General features: G+C 52.9%; 1 protein-coding gene across 1 annotated transcript in view; it reads left to right on the top strand.

Moving 5' to 3' along the window:
• TCERG1L (transcription elongation regulator 1 like) overlaps positions 1-17,847 on the top strand; it is a 191,473-nt gene that overhangs the window by 65,714 nt on the left and 107,912 nt on the right. The gene's annotated exons all lie outside the window — the stretch shown is intronic.

Here is a 17,847-nt window from a genome sequence, read left to right as displayed (position 1 = left end):
GATGAAAGCTTGTACCTTTTGCAGAAATGTTTCAAAATACCAGATCCAGGGAACAGCCATTTCAAGCTGGACTGAACGTGGAGCTGCATACCTGGGTCCCAGCGTGGGCAGTGATGGACTGAGGGGTGAGGCTGACACAGGCCTAGGCAGGGGTGGCTGGACTGAGGGGCGAGGCTGACCCAGGCCTGGGCAGGGGTGGCTGGACTGAGGGGCGAGGCTGACCCAGTTCAGGGTGGGGGTGACTGTCGTGGCGAGGCTGGAAGAGTGGCAGGATGGGCAAACTCTAATGTCACTAGTGGTTCCATGATTTTCCAAAACACAAAGATGTATTTTGATGAAGATAAACTCATTTATTTCACCATACTTGAGTTAAGAATGCTCTGAAATAGGGCGTCAGGAGTGGGGGTGCTATACCTAATACTCTGATTCAAAAATGGATAAAGTACCCAATCAAAGAACATATGAATATAAGCAAATACAATTCAGTTCTCACTACATGTGATGAAAGAGCCCTGGAACGTGCAAAGCGCTGGTGTCACTGGTGCAGCCCCGTTCCACTTGCAGGAGAATATGCAGAAGAGAAGCACTTGGGCCGCTGGGACCGTGGGGTAGACGTTCTCCTGCTGCGCTGACCCCTTGACCAGCTGCTCAAGCAGAGAGCGGGGGCAGCTGTCCAGTCGCTGCGGGCGCAGGCACAGGTCAGGCCATTAGGAATCCGCCACGCTCTCCAGACCGGAGTCTGCGGGCGCTGGCTTGCTTCTGTGTCTCGGAGTAAACCATGAAACTGCCCGACCTGTGGTCTGTGTTCGGAGCCCCACAGGCTCCCCTCGAGTGTGCGCTCAGCCACGCAAGAAGAGCTCACGCTTTCAATCTTCTGCTCATCCGGCAGAGATTTATTTACTGCTCATCTGCCCCAAGTCAGTACAGAGGACGTGGAGTGAAGTGCTGTGGTCTCCGGCCTTGCCAAGAACACAGTTCTGCAAATGACGCCCAGCGCCTACCCCGCGCACCACCAGAGGCACCCGCTTCGGGTACACCTGGGAGATGTGACTGTTGTTTTTAGAAAACGTCAGCACCCTCCTAAAGCACTCGGGAGATGGTGGAATTTTATGTGTGCACCTCAGATGGTCTATCTGCGCTTTTACTTCATCAGGTATAATGCAACTAGGTATTAAATTAGTGGATGCATTAACTTATCTTCCTTTATTGATTCACTCACTCACTTCAATAAATACTCATGAAGCACCTCGCTATGCACAGGACTGTTTTTGGTGTCTAGAAAAGGGTCAGGAAGATCCCTTGGAAAAGGAAATGGCAACCCACTCCAGTATTCTTACTTGGAAAATTCTAAGGACAGAGGATCCTGGCAGGTTACAGTCCATGGGGTCACAAGAGTTGGCCATGACTTAGCGACTAAACCACCACCAAACCTTGAGACACAAAATTAAAAGCTCTGCCCTTGAGAGGTGTAACTGCAGCAGGTGAGGCAAACGAGAAACAAAAGACCAGGTGTGATGGGGGTTACCTGGAACGTTGGAAAGTGACCCCTTCGTAGAAAACAAGCTGGCAGATGAGAAGAAATGCAGGTGCAGAGGGGCCATCCCAGTGAAATGGGGGGCACGCAGGTTTCCCAAAAAGGTGACCTTTTGGGCAAAGCTGGAAGGAGGTGAGGGGCTCAGCTGTGTGACTCTCTGGGGGAAGACCATTCCAGCAGAGGGGACGGCCATAGGGAAACCTAAGTCGGGAGTGAGTGAGTCTGACACACTCAAGGACCAGCAAGGAGGCTAAGAGGTGAGGTGGGAGATGGGGCTGGGCAGATGGCAGGGAGCTGGGCCACGGAGGGGTTTTGATATTTTTATTGAATTCAAACTTGTACAGCTCCCTGCACAAGGGGCCAACAAATCGAGAGACAAGTTGTGGGGGCTGTGAATAGTGACTTTGTTCCAAAAGTCGGCAGACGGAGAAGATAATGGACTAATGCCCCTGAGAACCATGTTCCCCAAGTGAGAACTCAGGCTGCTTTTATACTAAAGAGGAGTGGGTGTGGCTGGCTGCGGTCAATTTCTTGGTGTTGGAATCCCTTGTTCTTGCAGCTCTTCAGGAAGGTCAGGTCACAGTGTTCTTGTAAACCCTCAACAAGACACATGTTTTTCTCTGTTCAGCAACTTTTACCTCTGTATGAGTGGGAAAGTGTTACACCTTTAAAGGTCAGAGCCTTGAGAATGTCTATTTCAGGCTGTCAGCAATATTCTTAATTTGCAGCAAAAGCAACAGAACACAAAGGTTAAAGGAAAAGAAACAGATCCAACATGCAGCCAGATTTATCTTCCCTGTTACATGTTCAAGGCTTCCCACGCAGCACAGGAGTAAAGATGCAGAAGGTGCAGGTTCAATTCCTGGGTCAGGAAGATCCCCTGGAGAAGGAAATGGCAACCCACTCCCGTATTCATGCCTGGAAAATTCTATGGACAGAGGAGCCTGGCGGGCTACAGTCCATGGAGTTGCAAAGAACTGAACGTGACTGAGCGTGCACATACTTGCTGCGTTTTCGAGGCTGACTTCTACTGCAAGTGAAGGGTGCCTCCGCCAGGCTGGGACAAAGGGCCGCCGCCACACTTCATAGCTAGGAAGCGTCACTGGCGGCTAAGAATAGGCAGCGTGGGGGCAAAGGGCAAGGCGCACGGTCACCGGATAAAACGTCTTAGAACAGTGGACTGCCTGTTCACACCACACTGTTGATGCGTGGAAAACAAGAGGGGCGGCCGGAGGTTCTGTCCGCACCAGGCTGGAGGGTCCCAGAGACGCCCCCACTCGCCTGCTCTAGGGCCTGTCTTCTCGGAGGCGGCTCCTGATTCTCCACACAGACACAGTTCCTTGCATGCAGCGTCCTCACCCTGGGTCGTCCGCCGCTGTGATGCAATGCAGGGAGAGCGCCGATTAAAAGATTCACAGCTCTTCTACCCAGTGGGGGTGGCCGTGATTGAATAGATGCCACTTTTAAGCTGCAAACATGCTAAAAGCTGTGCTGCTGTGATAGGAGGATGCAAACATCACCTTCAGAGATGGTTCCTGGAATTAATAGCTAACCCCTGATCCCCTTCAGCCCTGTCTACAAGCCAGGAAGCCCTTGTTTCCTCAAAACTTCCACATTAGAGGCTGCAAAGATTTTGCTCCATAGACTTCATATTTCATTCCACAATTTTAGCAATTCGGTGTGCTTAACAGCTAGTGATAAATTGCAAAAATATTATTTATCATCGCAGTCATTCATGAAATTACATTAGTGAAATTAGCTTATTTTACTATGAAATGTATTTCCAACAGTGAACTTGCAAGGTACATTGGATCTTTGGGATTCAGTGGATTAGGATTGATTGGAGCAGGAAATAATCAAAATAAAAATACCTGATGATCTGCTTCCAAGAATTTTTAAAGAATTAAAGTAATCTCATATAAGTTTAATGGAAAGTACAGATTCTTCTTTTAATGCAATATATATGTATTTGATAGTTTTCACATTTTATGTTTTAAAGTACTATTAAAAATGGATATAAACGACATAGAAAAATAGTGCTAACTAGGGAAAACATCTGGAGAGAAAAGGATTTAGTAAAGTGTAGAAATGAGAGAGGAAAGTCACAAAAAGCCAGAAAAACTTGAATGCTTAATCTAAATTTTGTATATATGTGTATATAGAGAACCCGCCTGCCAATGCAAGAGATATGAGAGATGAGGGTTTGATCCCTGGGTCAGGAAGATCCCTTGGAGGAGGAAATGGCAACCTGCTCCAGTATTCTCACCTGGAAAATCCCATGGACGGAGGAGCCTGGCGAGCGACAGTCCACAGGGTCGCAAAGAGTTGGACATGACTAAAGTGACTTAGCACTCACATAAATAGTATCTCTTACTGATAAAAAATACAGTGTTATGAATAAAGGGATCAAAAGTTGAAATGCATAAGTTAATAAAAGTATAGAATAATCAAAAATAATAATCAAGTAACAAAAAAGAATCTAATAATCAAAAAATGGAAAATTTTAAACGAGATTTCAACATTTTACTCCGTGACTCCTGTCTTCCCTTCTGTGTTATATCGCCTACTGCAGGAGAAGGTGGTGGAAGCAGAGGCTGCTGTTAGCAGAGCAAAGTACCTTCCTGAAAACATTTTGGCAAATTGTATCATTTCCTTAAAAGACATTGGTATCCTGTGACCAACACTTTCCCTTGGGGGAGTTAGTAGTCTCAGGACATAGGAAATTGACTCTCAGCAGAGCTGTGATTTCTGTGAGTTTTAAATCTGGCAGTAATTTATATCTCCGATAGTTTTATCTATATATTATTCTTTGAAATAACTCTTTCATGTAACCTTTTGAGAAAGCTACCTACCAGTACTGCAGGAATGAGCCAGAATGCCAAGCACACACAGTGCTTTTCAGACACAGAGACTGGAGGCTGGTGGGGAATTTCGTGAAGCCAGTCTCCATCCCAGGGCTCCTGCATTTGAGCTGGAGGCGGCCACTTGTGTGATGGAGCTGAGACGGAAGGGTTTCCAGGCAGCCTGGACTGAGCAGCTCCCGGCAGACAGCGTTCTCTGCACATGCTCCTGGAGGAGGCGGCTGTTAGAACACGGCGACTCTTCCTTGGCAGTTTTCTGCACGCTAAAATTTAAAAGAGAAAGAACAGAAATATTTTAAAACATTTTTCCAGGATTCATCAAGCAAAATGAGCTGTGGACCAAAGCACAGGAGATGGCTTCAGTTCCACAGGCTTTCTCAAAGCCTCCTCTGGGAGGTGCGTATATGCCTGTGCTGATTTTAGGTATGTGAGGTGTATCAGTTAGCTGACCTCCCAGTGATGCTGTGTAACAAATAGCAAGATCCCGGTGTTGGGCGGCAATAAATGTCGGCTGGGCAGCTGCTCAGCAAGATGAGAGGTTGCCTGGCAGTCACAGGACCAGGGGGGTCCTCGTAGGACGACAGGTGCTCCCCATCTCGAGGATGCAGACGCGTGAGCGGGAGAAAACCTGCTGGCGGGGCCCCAGCCCTGACACCGTGCTTCAAGCCTAACTGGTTCATTTTCCAGCCATGGTTGTATTATCACAGAGGGGGACCCCCAGGGGAGCAGCTGGGTGACCTGGTCACTTTCTACTGTCGGAGAGGCTTAGCGTCACACACTCCAAAATCAAGGCTGCCTTTCCCAGGCCTGCTGTGGCATCCATGGTGACTCCGGTGGAGGGCCACCTCCGCTCGGGATGCACGTGGTGGCTGATCCTCCTGGCCTGGCAAAAGTTCAGCTCCAGATCCAAGGGTCATGCTGACCGTGGTCCCCTGGACACGACCATGGACTGGCAACACCTGCTGACTCTGTTTTCATACTTTTGGTGGTGGCTCTTAGGGTCTGTTTCCTGCACCCCAGGCAGATGCAAATGCTGAATTTTAACCCAGACCTCGCCTCCCCCCGCCAGCGTCCCCTCTGCACAGACGTGGGGCACACTGTTCCCCTCTCTCCCTCACACAGACCACCACGTGCCAGACCTTCCCGGGGCTGCAGGCCAGGCCTGTCTCTGTGGTCAGGGAGCCCGGCCCTGAGCGGCTCCGGGGGGCCTGTGAGCTGCCCCCGGAGGCCTGGGAGTGGCTGCTGTCCAGAAGGCCTGCTAACTACCCATCCAGCCTGGGCTCTGCGGCCCATGGAGCCGAATGGCTTTGCTGAGCTGAGACCCAGTGTGCCCCCGACTCCAGTGGGGACCACCCATCCCACCAGCTGGCAGAAGCGTGGTGTCTTTTGCAAAACAGTTTTTTACTCGGTGCCTCACCTCCTGCTCGGGATTTGCTGCAGGTGAAAACTGCTCAGACTGCTTCAGCCGGTCCCCTCTGCGGAGCCGGCGTGGGGCTGGTGGCCTGGGAGGAGGCGGGCGCAGTGGCCGTCAGGACTAAGGACAGAAGTCACGCGTACTTGGGCGGTAGTCCAAACGACCGAGCAGCCTGCACGGTGCATGAAGACGCGTGGGTCCTGTCTGACCTCACTCCCGGGGAACACGGCCGGCCCTGGTGGAAGTGTGGCGGGCAGCCGTCTGCGCTTCCCTGTAAACACACACGTGCCCCCCGTCTCACACACGTCGTTCTGTCGGTTCAAACCTGAGAACCTGCTTTTAGTGCGTTTGGTGTCAGTGGCTCATGGAGGCGATCAGCTCCATCTCTAACCTCCTGTGATCCCCTCGGGGCTCTAACGAGCAGGTTTGTTACTGGTTATCGCTGTGTTACCTGTTCACTGGTGTTCCGGGTAACAGGTCTTGGAGGAATCCAAGGCCAAGGTCTGAACACAGCCTGGCTGGGCTGCGGGCGCGTTCGAGAGGGTGGTCCTGGGGGGCAGGGGTCAGTGAGCGGGTGAGGACGTGCTCCTGGGGAGCCTCAGACCCTGCCAGCTGCAGGCAGGAGCCTGCTGGGCCCCAGCGAGGACGTGAGGAGTGGGGGTGCGGTGGAGTGGGGGTGCGGTAGGGTGGGGGCTGCGAACGTCCTGCTGGCTGAGCCCTGGTTTGGAGTTTTCTCAGGTCGAAGAGAAGGTTCTCAATTCGACTTTGAAGATGCTGGTGCTCAGATGAATACTCCAATGCTAGACAGACACCACGAGCAGTTTCCCTTTCCTGTGAAAAAGTGAGGAATAAGGAACGTTATTCATAAGTGATCAATGTTTCAGCGAGTATGGCTGTAATCTTTTTGCAATAATCACATTGCACCTCCTAGGCCGTGTGCTCATGTCTGTAACGCGCCCATCTATTCAGTTCTAAATGGCCAATTCAGAGACAGTCAGCCTGATGGATTCTTACACGTTGGCCGGGCTGGTTGGTTGGCTGAGCAGAGAGAGCAGTTCAGAAAACCCCAGGTTATCTGTGATCACGGACGTGCTCGTCCTCGGAGGTGTCGCCCCCTCAGGTCTGGGTCAGGTGCGTGTGGAGGTGGGGTGGGCACCCCTCCAGCCCCAGCCCTGACACCGGGGCCCACGGCCCACCCGGGGGGGGCATAACCTGAGACTGCATGCAGGGTCGGCTCCGCCCACCTGCGCCCACACCTCATGACCCCAAGGGCGTTCTGCCTGTCGGTTTCCCAGTTCTGAGCCCCCCGGGGAGGATGAGACATGGGGGTGGTCTTTCCTAGACTGTTCTGTCTGGGGCACAGAGGTGGGTGCCCCCCAAGGGGACGGGGCCCCATTTCCACCCCGGGTGGTGACTCTTGGTTGAAGGAAAGCTCTCTCCCCGAGACCCATGGCCACATCCATGGAAAGTTCTGGACAGCAGTCCTTGGAGGTAGTTGACTCTCTCCTGGGGCCTCCAGCCTATCCGTGGTGAGGAGGCCAAAGGCAGAGGACCCACGTGGGGAAGCAGGTGAGCCCCCGGGAGGGGATGGACATTTCCTCCCTGCTCGAGCCCTCCTGGGAGCTGACAGAGGCCCGCAGGGGTACGAACGCCCACATTCCGGTCTTTGTTCGGCCGCTGTGCTTTTATTTTGAAGCAGGAAATCGCAATTCCTTCCAAATTTTGCACAAACATTAAAAACCAGCATTTTCTCTGTCCATATGCCCCTAGGCAAGAACAGGATTCCTCTTTGTTCAAAATGAACTGAGTTTTCACTGCCTGGGCTTTTAAACTTATAAACTATAATTATTTTTGATTACATGTATTTACTATGTGGCTAATTTACCTTGAATGCCTTGAAATTGAATTTGCGGATGTATTTTTCTCTTTCACAGCAGCTGTTGCATTGATTATTTCTCACTTCCTCTAGTTGTCTGCTTAATAAGACCACGCTTCAGTTCCTTAACTGAGGAGTAGAAAACCTGCTCCTTCTGAATGCAAATTTCCGTGGCTGTACACTTAATTTTCATGGTCCTGAAGGAAAACTTGAAAACCTGATCCTTTTCTGCATTCTTCACTGTTCTTTGACAGGTAGTCACCTGTCTCTGGGACCAACTAGAATTCTGCTGAGTGAAAAAGTATCAGGCAGGTTAGGTGTTTAAAGGACATTTGTATTTGGGGTCTAGAGTATGTGATTCTGAGGTGTGTATCTTTCAAGTCATTTTGTCTCACTGTTGTCGTTCGGTTGCTCACTTGTGTCCGACTCTTTGCAACCCCATGAACTGCAGCATCCCAGGCATCCCTGCCCATCACCAACTCCCGGAGCTTGCTCAAACTCATGTCCATTGACTCTGTCTCATCAAGATGATCTAAACCAAAGTCATTGATTTTGAATTTGCACCGGTGAGGCAGAGAACACTAATTTTCTCTAACTTTGGGTGTCATTACACACACACTGATCATAGCATTACCCACGTGAGGGGTGGTGGGGGATGTCCAGGGCTGTGCAGTGATGGGGCTCTTTATTCCGGTTTGTTGAAGGAATCACTTCTGTACTTAGGGGCTTCCCTGGTGGCTCAGATGGTGAAGAATCTGCCTGCATTGCGGGAGACCCGGGTTCAATCCCTGGGTCAGGAAGACACCCTGGAGAAGGGAATAGCGGCCCACTCCAGTATTCTTGCCTGGAGAATCCCCGGGACAGAGGCACTTCTGTACAGGCAGTGAGGTTTTAGGGTTTCCTTCTGACATGTTGCTTTGGTTTTCAGCATTAAATGGTGGGTAGGTCTTGAAATTAATCAAAAGATGCCCTTGTCTGGAATAAAAACAAATGTGAGTGTCAAGAAGGCCGTGCTCTGAACTGGGGTCCTTGGAGCCATGACGCGAAGAACACGGGGGAAATGAGGATGGCTTGTGTTCTCCCCCCGCCCTGTTCTGACTGCACCTGTGTGGGTGTCTGTGGGGTCTCCTGTGTCCCCCGCCCCGTTCTGACCTCACCTGTGTGGGTAGATGCGGGTCTCCTGTGTTCTCCCCCCCATCTGACTGTATCTGTGTGGGTAGATGCAGGGTCTCGTGTGTTCTCCCCCCTCCACCCTGTTCTGAATGTGCCTGTGTGGGTAGATGCGGGTCTCCTGTGTTCTCCCCCCCATCTGACTGTATCTGTGTGGGTAGATGCAGGGTCTCGTGTGTTCTCCCCCCTCCACCCTGTTCTGAATGTGCCTGTGTGGGTAGACGCAGGGTCTCCAGGGTGCCAGTCCTCTTGACCTTTGCTGCTGGACCTTCGTGTCTGGGGCACGTGGCCCCGCACCCAGAAGCTCCATCCCCTGGTGTCAGTTCTGCTGTCCCCGTGGTCCTTGTCCTCGGATAAGATATTAGTAATAAGATGTGTCAGGCAGAAGGAAGCCTGAGCTCTGGCGTCCGAGGGGGCAAGCAGGAATCCTGGTGCTGCCAGCTTGGGCGCTGAGCAGGGGCTGTGCCCCCAGCGCCTCTGTGTATCCATCTGTGAAATGGGATCCCAGGTCCCCCTCGGTGAGACACCAATGGCGTTAATGAGCAACAGGGCTCGCGCGTGTCAGACTGCAGGGTGGGGTGGGTCAGTGTTAGACCGTGTTGGCATCTCTCCCCGTCAGGATTACTGTCTCCAGCAGTCGTAAAGCACATTGTGTCAGAATTCCTAAAGCGGAGGCGCCCTGATTAGGGTAGAAACTGTGATGTTATCAAGATTGGAACTTGCTGGACTTGCTTTTTTTAGTTATTTGCACAGATTTGTAGTGTTTTCTTACTTTTTATCTGGGAGAGTTGGGGGAGGGTCTCGGGACAGGGTGGCCAGGAGAAAGTTCCCCGTTTTGTTTCCCGCCTGACTCGGTACATGCTCGAGCTCCGGGTTTGGGCTGTTGCAGGATGTGGATTGCTCCCAGGTTTTGAGGGGACGGGTGTCTTTCCGTGCCCTCTGAGGACTAGGACCTGGGAGCCTGCGAGGGCACAGGTAGCAGTGAGGGCATGCCGTCACCCTGCAGGTTGGGGTCCCAGGGGATGGGGTGGTCGCACAGCGTCTCCTGCGGGGCAGGGCCAGCCTTCTGCAGAGGGACCCCCGCTGCCTCCCGGAGGAGGTGAAGGCCTCAGGTGAGCGGCCACGCAGCCTCCTGTCTAGGGTGACACGTCCTGGGGTCTGCGTGGAGTGTCTGCCCGAGGACATGGTCAGCTGTGGAAAAATAGTGCATTTTGTAAAGAGCTTAAATCTGTTTTTAACGGATGATGATAGCACATGTAAGTTTTAGCCTGTTTGGGAAATTTTACGAGTTTATTGCTTGTGGATGCCGCATGTATGTTATACACCGTTTAGAAATCTCCTGCTTGGGAACGTGGCCGGAAGACCCCTCCTTCTCAGGCTGCCTTCTGCTGTGCAGGGGGGTTTCTGGGGACCCTGTTCCTTCTTCCTGGGCAGGGTCTCTCTCTGAGGCCTTCCCTGCCCTCTCCCTGGAGGATTGCTCCCCAGGGCGCCCCTTGGAGGTCTCTGCGGAGGATGACATTGAGAGGAGAGCCCCGCAGTTCTGAGTCCTGGTGTCATCATCTCGGAACTCAATCTCCTTGCCACCCATCTCCTCCTTAACCAGCAGCAGCTTCTCAGAATAGAAAATGCCTTTGTATGTACACAGCTAGACTAGTGTGACGTAAAAGGAGAAACATGGTGAAATTTTTTAATTCCCAGAAAATACGTCCTTTGGGAATCCTTATAAATGCACAAAAATATAAAGTTGGCCTAACCAATTCAATCTGCAGCTAAAAAAGAGATGATTTCCTTGATAAAATTTTAAGATGCATTCTGCTCAAAATGTCTCTGAAAAGCATAAGTTTGAAAATTCTGAGTGTGTGCTTTCTCGGAAATCAGTTTCTGAATGTTGGAATGATCATTTCCTTGGGCTGAATGCTTTCTAGAGGATTGGGAGGGATGCTGGGTCTCAGTCACAGTGAGAAAACCATGGTTTAATTCACTCTCTTCTTCCTGGGAGACCAGGGAGGCCATCCTCACCTACTACCTGGAGACGGAAGCTGCTGCTCTGCACCTGGGGTGACCTGCCCACCACCCTTGGGTTCTGGGGTCAGTTTTCTGATGTCTGCAGAGAGGACGCTGTCGGTCAGATGTCCTCTGTGTTCATGGTCTGATCATCCAGGCCCACGGGGAACAGCCTCCCTGGTCGGTTCACGCTCGGGCGGTTGATCACGTCTAGGCAGCAGCCAGAGCTGCAGGGTCCCGGTTACAGAGCACTTTTCCAGCACTCACTTCGCTGAGTGTTCCTTCAGCACATCTTGAGCCCTTACTTTGTGACGTGTGCTCTTTATACGTCTGGCCTCCTGCGGCCTCAGAACAAGCCCAGGGAAAGGCACTGGTCTTATCTCCAGTTTATAGAAGACGAAGCCGTGACCCAGGTAGCTTCTGGAGGACGCCCAGGGAGCGAGTCCAGCCCTGAAATCCAGGGTGCGCGGGTCTGTGCCCCTGACCATGATGGGGAACATGCAGAGTGGGCCTGGGGAGCCGGGGGCTGAGAGCGGAAAGGATGGGGCGGTGGCTCCGAGGGGGTCGTCAGCATCGCCGGCTTCTGCTCTGTGTATGTCTGTGTTTTCTCAGTGTCTCAGTGGAGTGAGAACCCGGTGCATTTCCTGGGTCACAGAGGCAGGGTGGCAGCATCCAGACTGTGTGTGTGTGTGTGTCTGTGTGTGTGAGGGCGTCAGGGTGTGAGGGCGTCAGGGTGTGAGGGCGTCAGGGTGTGTCCAGTGTTCTGCTCCGCGTTGGGCAGCCAGGACCTGCCCAGCAGGCAGACCTCCACCACGCTGGGGTTCAGCCCACCCCCAGGAGGGTCCCAGGGTGGCAGAGGGTGGTCTTTCAACTACAGCATGCAGGTAACTATTGACTTTAATTTTGCCTTCCAGTTGTGACGTGGCACTGTCTTATGGTGACAAGTCTATTTTAAATTACTTCAGTTCAGTTCAGTTCAGTTCAGTCGCTCAGTAGTGTCCGACTCTTTGTGACCCCATGGACTGCAGCATGCAAGGCCTCCCTGTCCATCACCAACTCATGAGTTTGAGTTTACTCAAACTCATGTCCATCGAGTCGGTGATGCCATCCAACCATCTCATCCTCTGTCGTCCCCTTCTCCTCCTGCCCCCAATCCCTCCCAGCATCAGGATCTTTTCCAATGAGTCAGCTCTTCACATCAGGTGGCCAAAGTATTGGAGTTTCAGCTTCAGCATCAGTCCTTCCAATGAACACCCAGGACTGATCTCCTTTAGGATGGACTGGTTGGATCTCCTTGCAGTCCAAGACACTCTCAAGAGTCTTCTCCAACACAGAACACTTCAAAAGCATCAATTCTTCAGCACTCAGCTTTCTTCACAGTCCAACTCTCACATCCATACATGACCACTGGAAAAACCATAGCCTTGACTAGATGGACCTTTGTTGACAAAGTAATGTCTCTGCTTTTAATATGCTGTCTAGGTTGGTCATAAATTTCCTTCCAAGGAGTGTCTTTTAATCTCATGGCTGCAGTCAACATCTGCAGTGATTTTGGAGCCCAGAAAAATAAAGTCAGCCACTGTTTCCACTGTTTCCCCATCTATTTCCCATGAAGTGATGGGACCGGATGCCATAATCTTAGTTTTCTGAATGTTAAGCTTTAAGCCAACTTTTTCACTCTCTTTCACTTTTATCAAGAGGTTCTTTATTTCTGCTTCACTTTCTGCCGTAAGGGTGGTGTCATCTGCATATCTGAGGTTATTGATATTTCTCCCGGCAATCTTGATTCCAGCTTGTGCTTCTTCCAGCCCAGCATTTCTCATGATGTACTCTGCATATAAGTTAAATAAGCAGGGTGACAATATACAGCCTTGACGTAATCCTTTCCCTATTTAGAACCAGTCTGCTGTTCCTGGGGCCACTCAGTCGCCTTATTTATAAACTGAAGCAACTAGAATGTTTCTCCAAGAGCTGCTGTGGTGTGCATGGAGTGTCCACGATGCTTGGGGTGGAACTGGTGCTCGGGTTTGCAGGTGATGGCAAGGTGGCCGACGGCCCTATTAGAGGCATAGACAAACGGGCTCCAGGTTTTACAGGGCTCATTCGACAGGTTTAAAAGGAGAGTCCCATTGTGACGAGCAGGATAGCTAAGAGATAGACCTTCTTGGAGTCTACCTGAGAAAATTCACTGGCGTTTGTAAGCCAATGTAAACAAATAGAAGCAACACAATGGAAGATATGCCCATATTGATAAGTGGATTGAATGATAAGCTTTGTCCCTTGAGTCAAAATTCATGTAAACTGTCCTACAGCTCTGACCACCCAGGATTGGAGTGCTTCTCCCCAAAATCCTGTGCTTCGGAAGCAACACGAGAAGCAGGGGCTTCCCTGTGAACTGGGGTCTCGTTTCCCTGACGGTGGACCCTCCTGACCTGAGCTGTCAGGGGCGGGGGACACAGTAGGACCGGTGGCTGGTCGCAGACTCGGGTGCTTTGTGGGGGGCCACGTGAGTGTGGGGTCTCTCCCGGGGGGCTGTCTTCGAGCCAGCAGCCCTCACAATCTCCCCAACCTCTCCCTTCCCACTTTGTTTGATGGTGGCTGGTCTTTGTGCTTTTGCAATGGGCTTCCAGACAAGAAGTGGTCCAGGTCATGAGCTGGCTCATTTCTTAACCACTGATGCTTCAACTTCCTACGTTCAGTTCATGAAGTCAACAGGTTGAAATAGGTGGTTTCCTCATGGAGAGAGGAGACAGTTTCAAAAGAGGGTTAAAGTTTAGCCGGGTCTGAGCTTTCTAGAGTTCTCATATGAGAACTTTGTCAACATGAAGTGTTGTGACAACTCCCAAGCCAGAAACTGCCGGGGTCACTGCAGAGGGAGTGACTGTCAGCTTTACTCCCAGTGTGACAGCGGGCAGCTGACGGGGGACCGGCTCTTCCCCTGGGTGTGTAGAAACAGCATCTCTAGCAATTTCTTTTCTCTTACATGTATTGAAAGTCAAAGCGAAAGTCACTCAGTCGTGTCCGACTCTTTGCGACCCCAGGGACTATGCATTCCATGGAATTCTCCAGGCCAGAATACTGGAGTGGGTAGCCTTTCCCTTCTCCAAGGGATCTTCCCAACCCAGGGATCAAACCCAGGTCTCCCGCATTGTGGGTGGATTCTTTACCAGCTGAGCCACCAGGGAAGCACTTTCTAATGTGGCACTCCCAGAACTTCCCGGAGAGAATCAACAAGAGGCATGCACGGTTACAGCGATGCCGGTCAGCGGGCCAGGGAGCGTGCTCAGGAGACAGGAAGGCTGAGAGCCGGGAGGATGACATGCGGGGAAGAGTCTAATTCTGTTTGTCCCAGCATCATGGCCACCGGCTCCGCCTGTAGCTCACACCCTGGGGACAGACTGTTTCATCCTTGATTAAGAAGCCAGCACCGCCTGGGGTCAGGGCAGACCTGTCCCCTTCCCTCCCGGCTTCGCCACGTGGCCACCTGCCTGGCTTCTAGGCGCACTAGCACCCTCACTGACCGCAGGAAGGTTACACGCGGGGACACTGCAGGCACCAGGATGCCAGCCGGGTCTGTGTCAGATCCAGTCCTGCCCCCCTTCCCCCTCCCCCGTCTCCTTCGCCACCAGTCAGGGTCTCTGGACAACAGCGTCTTCTTGCAGTCACAGGCAAAGGCACGTCACTTCTAGGACAATGCATGTGGCACACCTCCCACGGCTGGCTCGAGGGTGGCACGAAATGTGTCTTTTCATAAACGCTGCCAGTAGGTATTGCCCGTCATGGTCAGTGGAGGTGGAATCTCCTGCCCTGGGCTGACTGGCAGTTTGTTTTCTTAGGAATGTTTTCTACTGATCTTCATGCGTCTGCTCTCAGTTCAGTTCAGTTCAGTCGCTCAGTCGTGTCCGACTCTTTGCAACCCCACGGACCGCAGCACGCCAGGCCTCCCTGTCCACCACCAACTCCCAGAGTTTCCTCAAACTCATGTCCATCGAGTCAGTGATGCATCTAACCATCTCATCCTCTGTCATCCCCTTCTCCTGCCTTCAATCTTTCCCAGCATCAGGGTCTTTTCCAATGAGTCAGTTCTTCGCATCAGGTGGCCAAAGTATTAGAGTTTCAGCTTCAGCCTTAGTCCTCCCAATGAATATTCTGGACTGATTTCCTTTAGGACGGACTGGTTAGATCTCCTTGCAGTCCAGGGGAGTTTGCTCTCTGAGCCCCATCAAAATAGAAGAGAAAAGTGAGAGTCAGAGAAGCCAGCTCTCTGCCTGGAGGAGACTCCGTTTCCTTCTTTGTGATCCATGAGAACGACATGATAAACCTACCTGAGAGTTTCCCAAAGAGGCTCGTGCCCGTTTTATCCCAGCATTCTCAAAGCAAACCTTTGGAAGAGGTAAAATGCTGTCCAGACTGAGGCCCTTATCCTGTGACAAGAGCAGGCAGCCGCAGTCTGTGATGAGCGGCGGTGCGGAGCCTCGGAAGTCTCGAGGCTTGGTGCTGCCGTGGCGGCGCCTGCAGCCTCCCGGAGCCCCGCTCTGCCCCAGGCTTGCGCCTCCCTCGTCCGGCACCTGATGGCCTCCGACGCTGTGCATCCTTTGGGCTTTGTTTGCACGGTTGGGACGGGTGTTCTGTTTCTGCCCCTTAGTCAAGGGCAGGGGGCCGGGGACTGACTCACTGATGACTGTTGACTGGATCCTGCCAACGCGGAGCTGATCTTACTTAAAACGGAGCAATTCCGATTCCGTTCCAGTCCCGCTCCGCCTTCAAGGCTGGTGCCGGCACAGAGCCGGCAGCCTGGCCCCAGAGGTGACCGGAGGTTTGCTCAGCTCCGGGCGTCGTACCAGCAGCAGACAGGCCTCCTCCCTGCGCTTCGCTGGTCCCTGTTCTCCTGGACCGTGTTGTTGTGGGAAACAGCGCATCCATGCCTCTCGACAACACACTTGTCCCTTCCTTTGCAGAAGTTCTGGTTTCTGATCTCACCTTGGGCTTTGCAGGGTTGGGACGGTTTTTCTGTCTCTGCCTCTTGGTCAGGAACGGCTCACCGCAGAGGCCCCCTCTCCTGGGTCTCAGACACTTCCTCTGAAGCCCTGGGCGGCCCAGCTCCTCCCCTCCTCCTCCGCCCTTTGCCTGGCCGTGGCCAGCACCCTGCGCCCTCTCAGGGCTGGGCTGGGGCCCTCAGGCCCTGCGTCTCCCTCCCGTGTTCCTCACAGAGGCCCTCGCCCCGGCCAGGGTCTGCTCTCCCCCGCGGGGCCCAGCGTCCTTCCCGGTCACACCCCTCATCTCCTCAGTTAATGGTCTCTGCAGAGCCAAAAGCTCGGGCTTTCACCAGTCGTGTCTATTCCATTTCAATCAGACTGGACTGGAATTAAGATGTCCATTTATCTGTAAATATACATTTCTAAGGTAATTTTCTCTCAGCAGTTAGTATGTTTATCTAGCAGCAACTTAAAAATAATCTGATGAGCTCTTCAGTTCTAGCTCGAGGGGTGATGTGGACCCCACGTGGGGATCGTGGGACCGCAGATGGCGAAGCCCCTGGGGCGGCTCAGGGCCTGGAGGTCTCCCCACGCCCAGAAATCATCAGTGGGCCCGCAGCAGCGCTGTTTCCAAGCAGCTGGGCCGGTCCCCTCCCTGTGAGGCCGGGTCACACCCAGGAGGACCCGGGAGGAGCTGGGGGCGCGGCCTGGCTGAGCCAAACCCCCGAACCTGCTCCACCTCATCTGGAGAAGCTGTCGGACCCCCTCCGAGCCCCGCTTCCACATGAACGTGCCCCCCGCTAGGGCTGCTGCAGAAATTCAGTGAGATTTTTCTCAGGGCTCGGGGAGTGCAGGGCGCAGAAGAGACACCCCCTTGCTGTCTTCGGCCGCCTCGGTGTTGGAGTCCTTCCTTAGCTGGCCGCAACGCCCCTGCCAGCCCCCACCCCTGAGACCAGTACCCGGCGCTCCCGGGGTGGCGGCGGCAGAGCTGGGCTCGTGGGAACCAGCGTCTCCGCCCGCCTGACACTCAGCGTCAGCGAAGATGGAAGGTGTGGACGGTGAGCGCGGCCTGTATGAAACATCTCCACGCGGGCTCCACCTGCATCCAGGCTGTTGACGCGTCCGTTTCCTGAAAGAGACCCTAGTCTGGGAGGAGGGCTCGCTGCCCCACCCGCAGGCAGAGACCCGGGCAAAGGTGCTGGAGACTCGCCCTGGGAGGGGCGCAGGGAGGGCGGAGGGGAGCCGTGAGCCTTGGGCCGTGGAGGCCTCCTGGGGCACTAGGCTGACAGCACCCTGGGCTCAGGGTGGGGATGTCTGAAGACGGGAAGCGGCCCTGGGCCTGAGGAGCTGGCTCTGTGAGGGAAGCTCAGGACCAGCCAATCTATGTCATCTGTGAGCCTGGCCCTGGGACCCCGCCTCTCACTTGGTAGGGCCTTGGAGCCACATTCAGGGAAGACCACAAAACCTGTTTCTGCAAAAAAAAAAAAAAAAAAAAAATCTGGGAATGCACACCACAAAATCCCACTTCTGCAGTCAATAGGGCCGCTGGTTTTGGTTTTGTTAGTTTTGCATTAAAGAACGTGCCATCCTTACACAGGGAACCTCTGCTGGGTTTGAGGTTCACAGCATCCTCGCTGCAGGACAGACCGGTACCTGGGAGGACTTCTCAGGACCCAGGAACTGGTCCTCCTGTGCATCCTGGCCTCTCATGGGACACGCGTCCCATTTTCCTCCCTTTCATCCCCGGAGCTCAGCATGCAGCAGCCCTAAGCTTCTGCTGATCTAAGTCCTCATGTTCTTGTGTAAATCGCTCCTTGAATCAGGCATTTGTTCAGCAAACAGAGCAGAAAGCAGGATACAGTGATCGCGTTTGTTCAGGGCTTACCTGGAGCCAGGTGCCCTTCCAAGTGCTTTGCTTAAGTGAGTTCATCGAACCTTCCCAGATGCCCTGGACATAGCTCTGGGGTTTGTCCAGATCTGCAGGTAGGGACCAGATGCAGCCCGGCAGGATG

This window comes from Muntiacus reevesi, chromosome 2 (genome assembly GCF_963930625.1).
Source record: "Muntiacus reevesi chromosome 2, mMunRee1.1, whole genome shotgun sequence".
Taxonomy (NCBI): domain Eukaryota; kingdom Metazoa; phylum Chordata; class Mammalia; order Artiodactyla; family Cervidae; genus Muntiacus; species Muntiacus reevesi.
The sequence above is the reverse complement of the archived record's forward strand: the minus strand, read 5'-3'. Positions and strand labels throughout refer to the sequence as shown.